At 44.7% G+C, this 14,823-nt stretch overlaps 1 non-coding gene across 1 annotated transcript; it reads right to left on the reverse strand.

Moving 5' to 3' along the window:
* Positions 1–3,871: 3,871 nt before the first annotated feature.
* Positions 3,872–3,945, reverse strand: TRNAV-AAC (transfer RNA valine (anticodon AAC)). The gene has a single exon. It is a non-coding gene; the product is annotated as a tRNA-Val (tRNA).
* Positions 3,946–14,823: the final 10,878 nt, after the last annotated feature.

Genomic DNA, 14,823 nt, shown 5'->3' on the forward strand with positions numbered 1-14,823 from the left:
TATTGGTTGAAGTCAAAGGAGAGAAGCAAATTATCGCTCGCTTTCTTGAATTACGCGGATTTGTTGCATGTGTAAAGTAGTTTCACTTCATCTCTCCTAAAACCTGGCTGTGAATTTTATATTCTCGGTTGCTGGGCGATCCGAAGACGATCGTATATGCGCCTATCATCTTTGCTTTAATCAGAGGAGAAAGTTGTCAGGCCTCGTAGGCAACGTCAAAAAGAGGCAAGAGGCTGGCTCAGGACTTGGTAACTTATACACAAATTCATGATAGCACGCTATTAATTCACGTTTCCTGGTTGTTGCAGGTGAGCCTCAGTGATTTGTAACATTCTGGGGGAAATAGTAGGTGCAATGCTTATCTCTCGGCAAATTTAGTTCACCTTGGATGTTGAGCAGGAGCCGCATTGTGCATGTCTTTTGGCATGATGAAGTACCCAAAACCTTTATTGGTTGAAGTCAAAGGAGAGAAGCAAATTATCGCTCGCTTTCTTGAATTACGCGGATTTGTTGCATGTGTAAAGTAGTTTCACTTCATCTCTCCTAAAACCTGGCTGTGAATTTTATATTCTCGGTTGCTGGGCGATCCGAAGACGCATCGTATATGCGCCTATCATCTTTGCTTTAATCAGAGGAGAAAGTTGTCAGGCCTCGTAGGCAACGTCAAAAAGAGGCAAGAGGCTGGCTCAGGACTTGGTAACTTATACACAAATTCATGATAGCACGCTATTAATTCACGTTTCCTGGTTGTTGCAGGTGAGCCTCAGTGATTTGTAACATTCTGGGGGAAATAGTAGGTGCAATGCTTATCTCTCGGCAAATTTAGTTCACCTTGGATGTTGAGCAGGAGCCGCATTGTGCATGTCTTTTGGCATGATGAAGTACCCAAAACCTTTATTGGTTGAAGTCAAAGGAGAGAAGCAAATTATCGCTCGCTTTCTTGAATTACGCGGATTTGTTGCATGTGTAAAGTAGTTTCACTTCATCTCTCCTAAAACCTGGCTGTGAATTTTATATTCTCGGTTGCTGGGCGATCCGAAGACGCATCGTATATGCGCCTATCATCTTTGCTTTAATCAGAGGAGAAAGTTGTCAGGCCTCGTAGGCAACGTCAAAAAGAGGCAAGAGGCTGGCTCAGGACTTGGTAACTTATACACAAATTCATGATAGCACGCTATTAATTCACGTTTCCTGGTTGTTGCAGGTGAGCCTCAGTGATTTGTAACATTCTGGGGGAAATAGTAGGTGCAATGCTTATCTCTCGGCAAATTTAGTTCACCTTGGATGTTGAGCAGGAGCCGCATTGTGCATGTCTTTTGGCATGATGAAGTACCCAAAACCTTTATTGGTTGAAGTCAAAGGAGAGAAGCAAATTATCGCTCGCTTTCTTGAATTACGCGGATTTGTTGCATGTGTAAAGTAGTTTCACTTCATCTCTCCTAAAACCTGGCTGTGAATTTTATATTCTCGGTTGCTGGGCGATCCGAAGACGATCGTATATGCGCCTATCATCTTTGCTTTAATCAGAGGAGAAAGTTGTCAGGCCTCGTAGGCAACGTCAAAAAGAGGCAAGAGGCTGGCTCAGGACTTGGTAACTTATACACAAATTCATGATAGCACGCTATTAATTCACGTTTCCTGGTTGTTGCAGGTGAGCCTCAGTGATTTGTAACATTCTGGGGGAAATAGTAGGTGCAATGCTTATCTCTCGGCAAATTTAGTTCACCTTGGATGTTGAGCAGGAGCCGCATTGTGCATGTCTTTTGGCATGATGAAGTACCCAAAACCTTTATTGGTTGAAGTCAAAGGAGAGAAGCAAATTATCGCTCGCTTTCTTGAATTACGCGGATTTGTTGCATGTGTAAAGTAGTTTCACTTCATCTCTCCTAAAACCTGGCTGTGAATTTTATATTCTCGGTTGCTGGGCGATCCGAAGACGCATCGTATATGCGCCTATCATCTTTGCTTTAATCAGAGGAGAAAGTTGTCAGGCCTCGTAGGCAACGTCAAAAAGAGGCAAGAGGCTGGCTCAGGACTTGGTAACTTATACACAAATTCATGATAGCACGCTATTAATTCACGTTTCCTGGTTGTTGCAGGTGAGCCTCAGTGATTTGTAACATTCTGGGGGAAATAGTAGGTGCAATGCTTATCTCTCGGCAAATTTAGTTCACCTTGGATGTTGAGCAGGAGCCGCATTGTGCATGTCTTTTGGCATGATGAAGTACCCAAAACCTTTATTGGTTGAAGTCAAAGGAGAGAAGCAAATTATCGCTCGCTTTCTTGAATTACGCGGATTTGTTGCATGTGTAAAGTAGTTTCACTTCATCTCTCCTAAAACCTGGCTGTGAATTTTATATTCTCGGTTGCTGGGCGATCCGAAGACGCATCGTATATGCGCCTATCATCTTTGCTTTAATCAGAGGAGAAAGTTGTCAGGCCTCGTAGGCAACGTCAAAAAGAGGCAAGAGGCTGGCTCAGGACTTGGTAACTTATACACAAATTCATGATAGCACGCTATTAATTCACGTTTCCTGGTTGTTGCAGGTGAGCCTCAGTGATTTGTAACATTCTGGGGGAAATAGTAGGTGCAATGCTTATCTCTCGGCAAATTTAGTTCACCTTGGATGTTGAGCAGGAGCCGCATTGTGCATGTCTTTTGGCATGATGAAGTACCCAAAACCTTTATTGGTTGAAGTCAAAGGAGAGAAGCAAATTATCGCTCGCTTTCTTGAATTACGCGGATTTGTTGCATGTGTAAAGTAGTTTCACTTCATCTCTCCTAAAACCTGGCTGTGAATTTTATATTCTCGGTTGCTGGGCGATCCGAAGACGATCGTATATGCGCCTATCATCTTTGCTTTAATCAGAGGAGAAAGTTGTCAGGCCTCGTAGGCAACGTCAAAAAGAGGCAAGAGGCTGGCTCAGGACTTGGTAACTTATACACAAATTCATGATAGCACGCTATTAATTCACGTTTCCTGGTTGTTGCAGGTGAGCCTCAGTGATTTGTAACATTCTGGGGGAAATAGTAGGTGCAATGCTTATCTCTCGGCAAATTTAGTTCACCTTGGATGTTGAGCAGGAGCCGCATTGTGCATGTCTTTTGGCATGATGAAGTACCCAAAACCTTTATTGGTTGAAGTCAAAGGAGAGAAGCAAATTATCGCTCGCTTTCTTGAATTACGCGGATTTGTTGCATGTGTAAAGTAGTTTCACTTCATCTCTCCTAAAACCTGGCTGTGAATTTTATATTCTCGGTTGCTGGGCGATCCGAAGACGCATCGTATATGCGCCTATCATCTTTGCTTTAATCAGAGGAGAAAGTTGTCAGGCCTCGTAGGCAACGTCAAAAAGAGGCAAGAGGCTGGCTCAGGACTTGGTAACTTATACACAAATTCATGATAGCACGCTATTAATTCACGTTTCCTGGTTGTTGCAGGTGAGCCTCAGTGATTTGTAACATTCTGGGGGAAATAGTAGGTGCAATGCTTATCTCTCGGCAAATTTAGTTCACCTTGGATGTTGAGCAGGAGCCGCATTGTGCATGTCTTTTGGCATGATGAAGTACCCAAAACCTTTATTGGTTGAAGTCAAAGGAGAGAAGCAAATTATCGCTCGCTTTCTTGAATTACGCGGATTTGTTGCATGTGTAAAGTAGTTTCACTTCATCTCTCCTAAAACCTGGCTGTGAATTTTATATTCTCGGTTGCTGGGCGATCCGAAGACGCATCGTATATGCGCCTATCATCTTTGCTTTAATCAGAGGAGAAAGTTGTCAGGCCTCGTAGGCAACGTCAAAAAGAGGCAAGAGGCTGGCTCAGGACTCCGGCACCCAAGCGACCAAAGGAGACAGGAACGACCTGGTATTTGGCTTCGCCCGGACTTGAACCGGAGACCTTCAGTGTGTTAGACTGACGTGATAACCAACTACACCACGAAACCTTGGCTGTAGGAAGCGGGGCGGTGTAGTAGTCGGCCCTTCATAAGTGCATGCCCGTTCACAAACAGGCTCCCTGCGAAGGACGATCAGCTTTTGCGTACGCGAGAGACTGCTTGAACGCATGCATCCGGGCAGAACCACCGTACTTGAAGTACATAAACTGTAAATTCGAAAAACGCGCTGTAATATGCCAAATCGCCCCTCACATCCAATTCACGTTTCCTTGAACGCCCCGATACTGCACAAAAAAAGCAACAAGGTCCCTCTACTCCCAAACGGATCTTCCTTCACAAAGAACTTGAGAAGGGCTTGAGCACTCTGCGTGTGTGAGGCTACATATCCACCAGCTATGACTTCCTTCACAATGAACTTGAGAAGGCCCTGAGTAAGTACTCTGGGTGTGCGAGTTTCAACTTTAGTGCGGCTCTAGCAAAACCTTTCTCCTAAGCTAGTTTGTTCGACGTTGTTACCACCTTTGGAAGCGCGCATGCCCACAATCCGGTGACTTTTATGCATGAACACATTTGTTCCTAAGTTCTAAGGAACTAGCTGGCTTGGCCGGCATTGCCCGCCCACCTACGCTTCACATGGTTGGCATCACCGCGGCCCTCGCCATGCGCGTTGTAGCCCACGTTTTCGTGAGTCCCTTTTCGATCATAGAAAAGGATAGACGATGCGCTTCTCGCACGCAACAAGCCGCACCACTCGCACATATAACGGCGTGCACGACCCCAACACGGGGGAAAAGCATTCATGCTTTTGAAGGTCTCATAACATGCGTCTCTCTCTACGGCCAAAGGCTACAGCGTCCAAGGATTCATAACGGACCTCTGTGAAGCAAGTACACACCCGACATCATAATTGAAGTATTGTGTCATCTAAAGCTAAACAGTGCTATTTCATGTTAGCTGCATGCAAGCTCAAACTCTAATGCATTTACATGGAATGAGACAGCGGATACCGATACTTGTGGATAGAAGAAAATAGACAGTTCTCGAATGTTAAAAGGGAGCCGATGCATGCCATTTCAATAGAGATCTTATGCAACATACATTCGTCGTGGCGGATTGTTCGAGAGAGTGATCTCAATGCTGGCTATTGCCTACCAAGCCTGCTAGCCATGTATCGCGCGCCACACATTGCGAGGCTTTGCCTCGCTTGCATCCTGTTTTCTGTGGTCAAAGAGAAACTACTATGGGACTACTTCTTGTCAATCATAGATAATAAAGGGGGCGGGCTTTGCACAATATGACCATTAGCTGTAGCGTGCAACAAATGCATATTGCCTCCATCTCCAACTTTTTAAATTAGCAATTCGCTTACGCTTGAGTTTAGGCAATGGCTACATCATCGATATAGACATCCTCGAAAATGAGAAGAGTGTATGAGAAGGAGAAGGGCAAGAAGCGAGCTTTTCGAGCAAGCATTTAAGCAAGCTTTTCTGGGCAACCTCCATTTCTTCTTCCACATATTCCACTTATTCCTCCTGTTCTCTTATGCACATATCAAGCACCACTACCGCCCCTACTACCACCACCACCACTACTGCCGCCACTACCACCACCACCTCTACCGCCACCTCCACTACCGTTGTCATTACCACCTCCACCGCTTTCACCACTACCGTCCTTGGTGCGCAGATCGGATGCTGTACGCTCGCGTAGTGAATGCCGGAAGGTCCCCAAGAACAATGGAACTCTGCTTTTTGCACAAATTACAAAGTAAAAAGCATGAACGATAAGAGCAAGAGACCAATTGGGTGCAATCTCCCCCCATGCCTTGTGTGAGCGCTCCACAAAGCATGTATTTTATGTATTATTCATCTTCAAGCTCAAATAATAGCCCAAATTACAAAATAGCAAGCTTTTAGCTTTTGAGTTTGCTTTAACACAAAAATAGGAATAAAGCTAATGGGCGGTGCCCAAATAGTCTGGCATGCCCAATACAATGTCCAAATAGAAATAACATAATCGTGCGCCCATGCGCATACAAAATAATAATAAATAACCGACGCCTCAATAAATAGGCGTGACAAAATATAGGTGCCATGCCTAAGGTATGCGCATATCAAAATATAATCCATAAATCGAATACTCGCTATCCTCCAATGCTTTCCTCCGCCACTGCTGCTATCTCTACACATCAACTGAAGCATTCACAATCGTTAGTAAAATAATACAATTAAACCGACAAAAGTGAATACCTAGTAGTCTTCAGCTACATAAATAAATCAACTGGTTAGAAATAAATCTTAACCTTAATTTATTACGAGTGCGCACTCTAAACTCATAAACGTTTATTAATTTAATATGCATTTTGCGGAATCACCCGCTATGGAATCACCCATGTACACACTAAATTAATGAAACGCCCGAAAAGGACAGGCGTCCCCATCAACTTCTCGCACAAAGAATCCACTTTGTGTATGAGCCCCGGTCATCAAAGTTTACGGAATCCACCATAAAACCTCACGGAATCCACCGTGGCACGGAATCCACCGTGAAATATGCCTCCTGGCATCAGTCCTGTCCCATGTTTCTTCCATCTTCCACTGTTTATTGTCTCTCTATTTTCTCTCCTCCCATTCTCTCACTCACTCACTCACTCACACACACACACATATACTCTCTCTCTCTCTCTCTCTCTCTCTCTCTCTCTCTCCAACTTCTTGCTTCTCCTCTCTTACACTCACCTTGTCTCTCGCTCGCTCTCTCTCTCTCTCTCTCTCTCTCTCCTTGTGTCGCTCACAAATACATATACACCCACTCTCTCTCTATCCCTCTTTCCTTTCCTCCTTTCTCTCTCTCTCTCTCTCCTTTCTCCCCCTCTCTCTCAAATATAGCAACTAAATAAAGCAACTAATGAATACTCGATTAGAGAGAACTAGACCAGATAAGTAACTCCTCTCTAATTTCTCCCCTTTTACATACACACACACACACACACACACACACTCTCTCTCTCTCTCTCTCTCTCTCTCAATTAGCATATTTTCACTTTCTCCCTCTCTTGCACTCTCTCTCTCTCTCTCTCTCTCAATTAGCATATTTTCACTTTCTTCCTCTCTCTCTCTCTCTCTCTCTCTCTCTCTCTCTCTCTCTCTCTCTCGTGTGCTCCCAAACACACACACACACACTCCCTCTCTCTCTCTCAAAAATAGTAACCTCTCTCTCTCTCTCTCTCTCTCTCTCTCTCTCTCTATTAGCAACTTCTCTCTCTCTCCCCCCTCTTAATTTTACAAGGGTCATCCATCCATTTTTCACAAACCTGTTATTATTACAAGGGTCAAGGGTTTGTATGAGGTAGATTATCTTAAACACTTTTAGTTGTTAATATCAGGATGAAAAGAATATCACATTGTTATTCCACATGCATATATACATTCACATACCTCTCACTTTTATGTACATGATTTGATATTATATCCTGATATATCACTTCCATTGTTGTGCACACATAAGCAAAACTACATTGCACATGTTTTCACTACTTTCAATCGAGCATTATTGTGTGGACTTATTACAAGAGGATAGGGTATCTAATAGTTTATTATACTCACTACATTAATGTGCGATATCTATTGTTTTTCACTTTATTCAAATAGTTAATATCGAGATAACAATTTTACCTCATTGTTACTCAATCCACTATGCACATATACATTCACATGCATGCATGTTTCTACACTCTACCCTTCCCTAGATATTTTGCATGTGCTTTGTTTACATATCTTATAGTATTGCAATTGAGCGAATGCCTATACAGAATCTCCTTCACTTGCACATTCCTCTCTCTTTCTCCTCTTCCCTCTCATCCTCATTTTATTGTGCTTGTAAATAAAAAGAATCTAATAGTTCTGAAAGTACATATTCATCATGCACATCAAATATCAATCGAATTCCATTGCTGGGGGGTGGAAGTGGTGATCCCTAACAAAGTCTAGGATTGAACCATGGAAGCACGCTAGCTTGATCAAGTAGGGAAGCATGTGCTCCAGAAGGATAGTGTCCATGGGGTTTCCCTCAAATAGGGGTGGGCATATAAAGGTGTTGGGTGGGTTCATTTGCACCTTCTCCATGCTATCATCCACAAATAGTGTTGCCGTTGGGGTTGAAGTGTGGCTAATCAATGTCATCAAAACATTTCATGAAAATGAGATTTGTGTAACTTCTTTCAATAGAAGTTGTTGTGGGAGTTGCTTTGCACTTTCCTTATCAATATTGGAATACAAAGGTCGGTGCTTGCTTTGATTACTTCACACATTCACTTCTAACCAATTGGAGTAGCTCACTTAAGTTGTCTTCCTTCATGGAGCTCCATATGGCAATGTCAAACAATGTAGATATTTCCTTTAAAACCTGGCGAGCCCTGGCTGCAAAATCACCCAATACTTGCCCACTTCTACGGGCTTCACTGTAATGATCCCTTTTGCTTTGGTCAGCACCCATGTATTGGTATGACGAAAAAGAACACTACATTACAATTAGATTTTGTACAAGTTTATGTAAATATGTTACCTTTGCTCTTAGATATCTTCCATCTTCGGTTGAAGCGATATAGACATGCAATCATTCTATTGGAATTTAGCACTACTGATGCAAAGTCACCACATCCCGCATTGCAATCTAAAATGGTGTCCCTTTCTTTTGTGTATGTTTGCAAGAACGAGCTCCAAAAAGCCCTACCACGTTGCCACCTACAGTATTTGATAGTCATATAATGAATTAGGAATCTACTAAATGTTTACAAAACATATCTACAATAGTTTGGATCTCATATTACCCTCTCATTGGGGATCCTAATGTATCTCGCACCCACTCATTTGTAGTAATGTTGTCTTTTGTGAACTCCAAAGGGATGATTCCATTGTAAGCAATATTTGAACACATGTACGCTAGAATATATAGCACATGTATCTACATTTAAAGATTGAAATACTAATTTTAGTAATTGAACTAGAAGCCCATATCATGACAGTCTCAGAGGAGCGATTGGCCAAATGGCGGTCTCAACGAGACCCAACCTATGTGGCACCAACTTCCCTTCAAGTGCTGACTGCCATTCGGGGTACGGACTTAGTTGAAACTAGCCAAGAGAACTCTCTGTTTGATAAGGTTCTCACCGAGGAGGAGTTACATGTTGCTAGTAGACTCAGACAAGGTTCCATGCTACTCGATGTTGCAAAATATCTATCGGTATTGAATAAACTGCCATGAGTACTAGATGCGTGTGCCACTCTCCAGTACAATCCAGAGTTCTACAATTGGCTTTTATCCACGTGAAGTGCATAGATCCATAGATATGCATATAAATAAACAATGACTTTTGTGACCCTGTATAGACACTATCAACTCACACAGGCAATAATAGTCAAGCGCAAGGAGAAGAGTTGGGTTCAATAGGCTAAGCTCCTCAGGTCCTCCTCTCACCATACATTTAGAAGTTGTGTGACCATTCCCACCACCAGGCGGGGGGCATGCAACCCTCATTACCACCATAGGAAGCCCTAACCAACGTCTCTGATGGTGTAGACAGGGTACCGTCCCTTTCTATACACCTTTCCCCCCTTCTCGGTCTATCCTTTCAAGGATGAGCCCTGCCCCACTCCATGACCACCAGTTTGCGTAACTTTGCATGAGCCAAGATGTGCTAATGGCTGGATGAACATCATCATGGGGGTCATCCCTCTACAACAAACAATGCATGCCTCACCCCTCCCCTTCTCGTCATATGCGCTTGATAACCCACACTATATCCCTTCCATGCGAATGGTTTTATCCTGTATCAAGGCCTAATCCTCACTAAATGGAGCCAACAAGTGTGATACATAAATAGTATCTAGAATGAGCATATCATGACTTTAAGACTCTCACCTCTCTACCTCCAATGATACATACATGCATCTTGCAATGAACAACCAATGCCATGCGTAAGGCCCAACAGCTCTGCCCTGACTCCATCCGTCGGTGTCTATCCTCCACAACTTGCTCAACAAGCTCTACCATGGAGTGTGTTGTGGCAAGGAAAAGTAACATCCTTGCATTCTTGAGAACACAATCAGCTAGATACATGGCATTGACTGACTCTGTCTCAGTATGGGATTTCCATGCTGGAATTCCACCCCCCAATCTATGCACGGCACTATATTTAGGGAGACGAACCACCATGATATCGCATGTTGTGTTTGTGGTTTCTTCGTCAACGTCGACCATATTGCTTTAGTTGACCTCCTCTAATGTCTCTACCAATCGAGAGAATGCCTCACTTGGATGATCATTTTGCAATGCATGTCCGATCTCGAATGGGTCGTAGAGAACAATACACCACTCCACCTTTGCCATCATAGCAGCATGGGAGACAGCGACTTGCAAGGGGTCTTCTATGGGGCTTTCAATGTTGTGGACCTCTGCACATTGACTCCTCAATTAGTAGCATATTCTTCTTACTGAATGTTAACGATAGATATTTACTTGTTTACTAGTTGCCACATCCCCTAGCACGGCTAGTCCATGTTCTTGCATTCTTTCCTTCCCTACATAAGGACACACATCACTATTAACATCATATAATGATAGAATATTTTAAAGCTATTACATCATACAATCATGACATGTGTGGTCATCGGGGCATGGTGGGAGGGGTGCGGACGGCCGCACGATTGGTTAGGCTCTTAGCTGCTTCCTGGTTTCTTCAACTAACTTTCTCCTCTCTCCCTTAGTGCGGCTTGTCTTTCCGTGGATTCAAGGTCAACCTCCTCCCCATAATGAATTCAAGGTCAACCTCCTCCCCCTGCCAGTCTTCTAGTTGCGCTCCTTCTTCAAAGCCCAGTGCGTCCAATTCCTGGGGGTTAGGCCGGCCAATAGTAGGTACTTCCATTGCTCTTCTAGGCTCAGCCTAACCTCCGCAGATTGGGGTGGCATCTGTAGCCCCGCATGCAGGGCTCTGCGTGCAATGCTTAGTTTTTTCTACACCACCTCCAATGACTCCTTTCCCTTTGGGCGAGTCGTGTCCAATAGTGTGTTGATGAAGGCCTGTTTTTGCTGGGCATTGAAGGCTGTCTGGGTGGTGTCCGCTTTACTTTCTGCAAGGATTTTTTCTTTCTCCACCAAAGCGAGGTGCCATGCTAGTGTCCACCCTTTTTTTGTTCTGCGCTGCCCATTCCTCTGCTCTTTTGTTCATTTCTTCCATGCTTTCCCCCTGCTTCTATGCCAGGGTTACGAGCTTCTACTCCTAGGCTTTGAGTTCCCTGCTCATGTTCTCGTGCTCTTTCCTTCCCAAGTGTAGTTGATCGGTCATAGAATCGATCTCCTTTTGTTGCTGCTCCCTCTCTTGCTTTCTCTCCTCTTCTTTGGCATTCAATTCCTCCATCATTTCCTCGATGTTGGTGGTTTTCGCCTCCAATTCCCCATGTTGCATCAGGAGGAGCTTATATTCTCACTGCATCTGCACCAGTTCTTGATTCTCATCCTCGAGCCGCTACTTGTAGCTTTCTTCCATGTCCTCCTTGGCCTTTAATTCCTGCTTGAGATCAAAGATCTATCATTGTTGCATGGCCATTGTGCGGGTTTTTTCAAGCTAGAAAGCGACTACTGACTCCTTTTCCACCACCAACTCAGCCACTTAGCGACGTACTTGTCGACTGGTTGGTGGCATCATTGTTGTGTGGGTTGGGGTGGTCGAGGCTTCCACTCCCAGATGCTTCTGGTCTTGTCTCAGCTCAGCATCTGCGGCTGGTCTCTTTTGCCCCGTGGCCGTGGTCTCTGTACTCTTTCCCTGGGCCATTTCTTTATTGATAAAATATTACATCCAGGCCACGAAGTTGGAGACCTCCATGCTGGTGGGGATGCTAGGGGTGAGGGTGGTTTTGGTTCGGTGGAGGGTACCATGAGGCTGGGGATAGGATGGAGAAGGGCCTTGCCTTTGCCTTCAAAGACAGTGGGCGGCATGACTTCTGGTACCTGCGTGCTAGAACTAGGCCCTTCTTCCCTCAGCGGGCTCCAGGCTTACGGATCATCAGCCCTGCACTGCTGCTCAATGGACCGTCGTGTGGCTTTGGCCAAGTCCTCCTCCTCCTTCCTTCTTAGTTCCTCTTCTTCCTCAGCAGCTCTTCTTTGCCTTTCTTCTTCAGCTTTCTTGTACTCTTCCTCCAGTTTCTCTTTTTCTTCATGTTCTTCCCTTTTCCTCTTCTCCACCTCTTGTTTTGACACCTTTTTAGCCCTATTGACTTCTTCCTTTACTTTTTCTTCTTCCTGTTTCTTCTTCTTCTCCCTCTCCTCGGCCTCCTTGAGAGATTGCCTTTTTGCCTTTTCCAAATCCTCTTCTCCTTCTTGTGGCCTTCATCCGGCTTCTTTTCCTTTTGTGATGTCTTCTTCTTGGGTTTCTTGGCCTACCTTTTGCCCGATTGTTCTTCTTGTTCCTGCCCTTTCTTATCAGTCTTGGTCCTGTTGCTGGACCTCTCTTGGTCTTGGTGAGGGGGTGACTTCTCAGGCGTTTCTCCTTCCCCTTCTTCTGCATCTTGTGTCTCTTTCACTACCTCCTGGATGAGCGCAGTCAAAATGCTTCCATAGGCAATAAATGAGGCCTTGGGCGAGGCCTTCTTTCTTTCCGTGGCCTTGGAAGCTGGGGACTCTCCTCCTGCTATTGTGCTTCCTAAAGCCAGTGCTTTAGCCGCCTGGTCAATGGTTTTGCGTACATAACCGTTTCAGTCAACTTTATGGAGGGTGTGAGCCGCTACGTTCTCTAGCACAAGCACGCTAATTCGATGCATTAAGGCATTGTAGCACTGGCTGGAGAAGATCGCATGTACTAGATTTGCTTGCAGTTTGGCTTTCATATTAGGGATGTCCTGGATGCTGATGCCATCGTTAGTTAGCACAACCTCCTTTTTCATTTTCAGCACGGCGTACACATCCCTCTTCTGCTTCTTCTCTATCTCTGGCTCCAATCCCAACGCCTTCTCCACCAAGGCAGGGGTTACGTGAACCTGTACCTGTTTGGCCTTTTCTCCCCTTCCTATCGTGACGGTGCCACACTCATTGTCAGGGTCGTAAGACCTGAGAAACTCCACACACTTTGTGTGGTCAGGTTCTTGCATAAATTTTTCGAGATACTTGGTGAAGTTGCATTGTTCAATGACTCTCTTGGCCGCTTCCTCCTTGGCCACCACACCCTCTACGTTTTGAATGGTTCCAAACTTAAGTTGGTTGTAGGCGCGGCTTTCAAGAGTGATGTTGTATTGTGCTCTTTCCTCTTCCGTGAACGGAAGACGGTGGGCGCGGTCTTGCTGCAACATCTTTTGTTCCTGTCATAATCCCAAGTTTCCATTAGTGCTTCCACATTAACAATTCGCAAGAAAAGTCATAGTTTAAAAAGAAAAACTCTATATGTTTATTGAATGAAAGCATTAAAATCCCATCCAATGTAGAATCTTCCCTTTCGGCTTTAACTTTTTGCCCTTTATTTCAAAGTTCTCTTGCCATTTTCCTACCTCGCTCGTTGTTTACGTGTTTATGCATTTTGCTTGATTTTCCTTGGTTTTAATTTGATTCACCTCACTCCTCCCCTCCCCTCCCAGAATCCTTCCTAGGATTGAAGGTTTTGGAGGTTGAGGGCATTCTGTAATGGGCCTAGGAGTTACCGGCGTAGGAACCGTGTAGAAATTGAGGTTGTACTCTAACTGAGCTGCGTGGTCTAAATCAAAAGCTCGAGTGCCCACGTGTGTAATGTAAGTGAGAACATATGTTAGAAAGTCACTGGAGGCGACGCGGCTAGCAATATGTAGCTCTTCCTCAGTCAGTAGGCAATTGAGGTAAGGGCATCCCTTGATGTGCTCTTCCAAGGGGCGGTCGCGAAGAGTGGTTAACACTCTATACGAGGTTGGCGCAACATAAGTGGAGTCGTACTCCACTGTTTTGATTGCACGGCACTGCTTAGCATTTGTCATGACTCGGCACCCTTCTACTTCCCATTGCAACCTAAGAGTGTACCAGTGCCTCAAGAATGGGGATTCACTCTCAGCAAGTTTGGATAATTCTGCAATTTCTTGGTCAGTGATGGCATAAGTGGTTCGCTGATCATATGATGTGATGAGGCACTGTTTGAGGGCTTGCTCTTTAGATATCTCGCTGTTGAGGAATACAGTTGTGGCCATGCGGACTGGGGTAAGATCACGCAGCCCTTGCTGAAAGTTGTATCAACGAATGTTGCCTATGGCAAGGTGAATGTGCTACAACTCATAATCAATGTTGCAACGAGTTTGATTCTTGAAGATTTGCCCTAGCAGCGTCTCCATGCCTGCGTCCTTGGCATCTGGCAACACATAGAAGATCATTGGTATAGTCTCAGACTCGATAGAAACGAAGTGCGTATGAGTGGCCCCCATATGGGCTTAATTTGGACTTAGTGGGTTGTAGTGGTGGTTTGCAAAGTTGGGTCCAATGATCGTGATTCAATACATTGAAATCCGCTCCCTCGTCTCAATTAAGGCATTGAAGACACATGTTTGCTTGGCAATGACCGTGATGTGCAGGTATGGAGGCTCCACGGTTTCCTCATCCTCATCATCGATTTTGGTGATGGTGGCTACTCGTACCTTGACAGGCAATTCCAACATTGGTGCCTCATGCAAAGGATGCGTGGGAGGATAGTATTTCTTGACATGATTGCCATTGAAGAAGCCTATTCCCTCACCATCTCTAGAGTCTCGAGCTCGACGTTGCCCATTCGGCTGATCGCACAGACTCTGAAAGGTCCAAGACCCCTAAACTTCATTTTTTGCTTATGCCCCTTAACTAAGTATAGGAGCACTAAGTCTCCTTGTTCGAAGTCACGTTGCTTGACATGCTTGTCAAACCAGCTCTTGCGTCGTGCCTTCTCACATA

The sequence above is a fragment of the Lygodium microphyllum genome, chromosome 26, assembly GCF_053477565.2.
Source record: "Lygodium microphyllum isolate KBCC chromosome 26, Lygodium_microphyllum_v1.1.10, whole genome shotgun sequence".
Classification (NCBI taxonomy): Eukaryota; Viridiplantae; Streptophyta; class Polypodiopsida; order Schizaeales; family Lygodiaceae; genus Lygodium; species Lygodium microphyllum.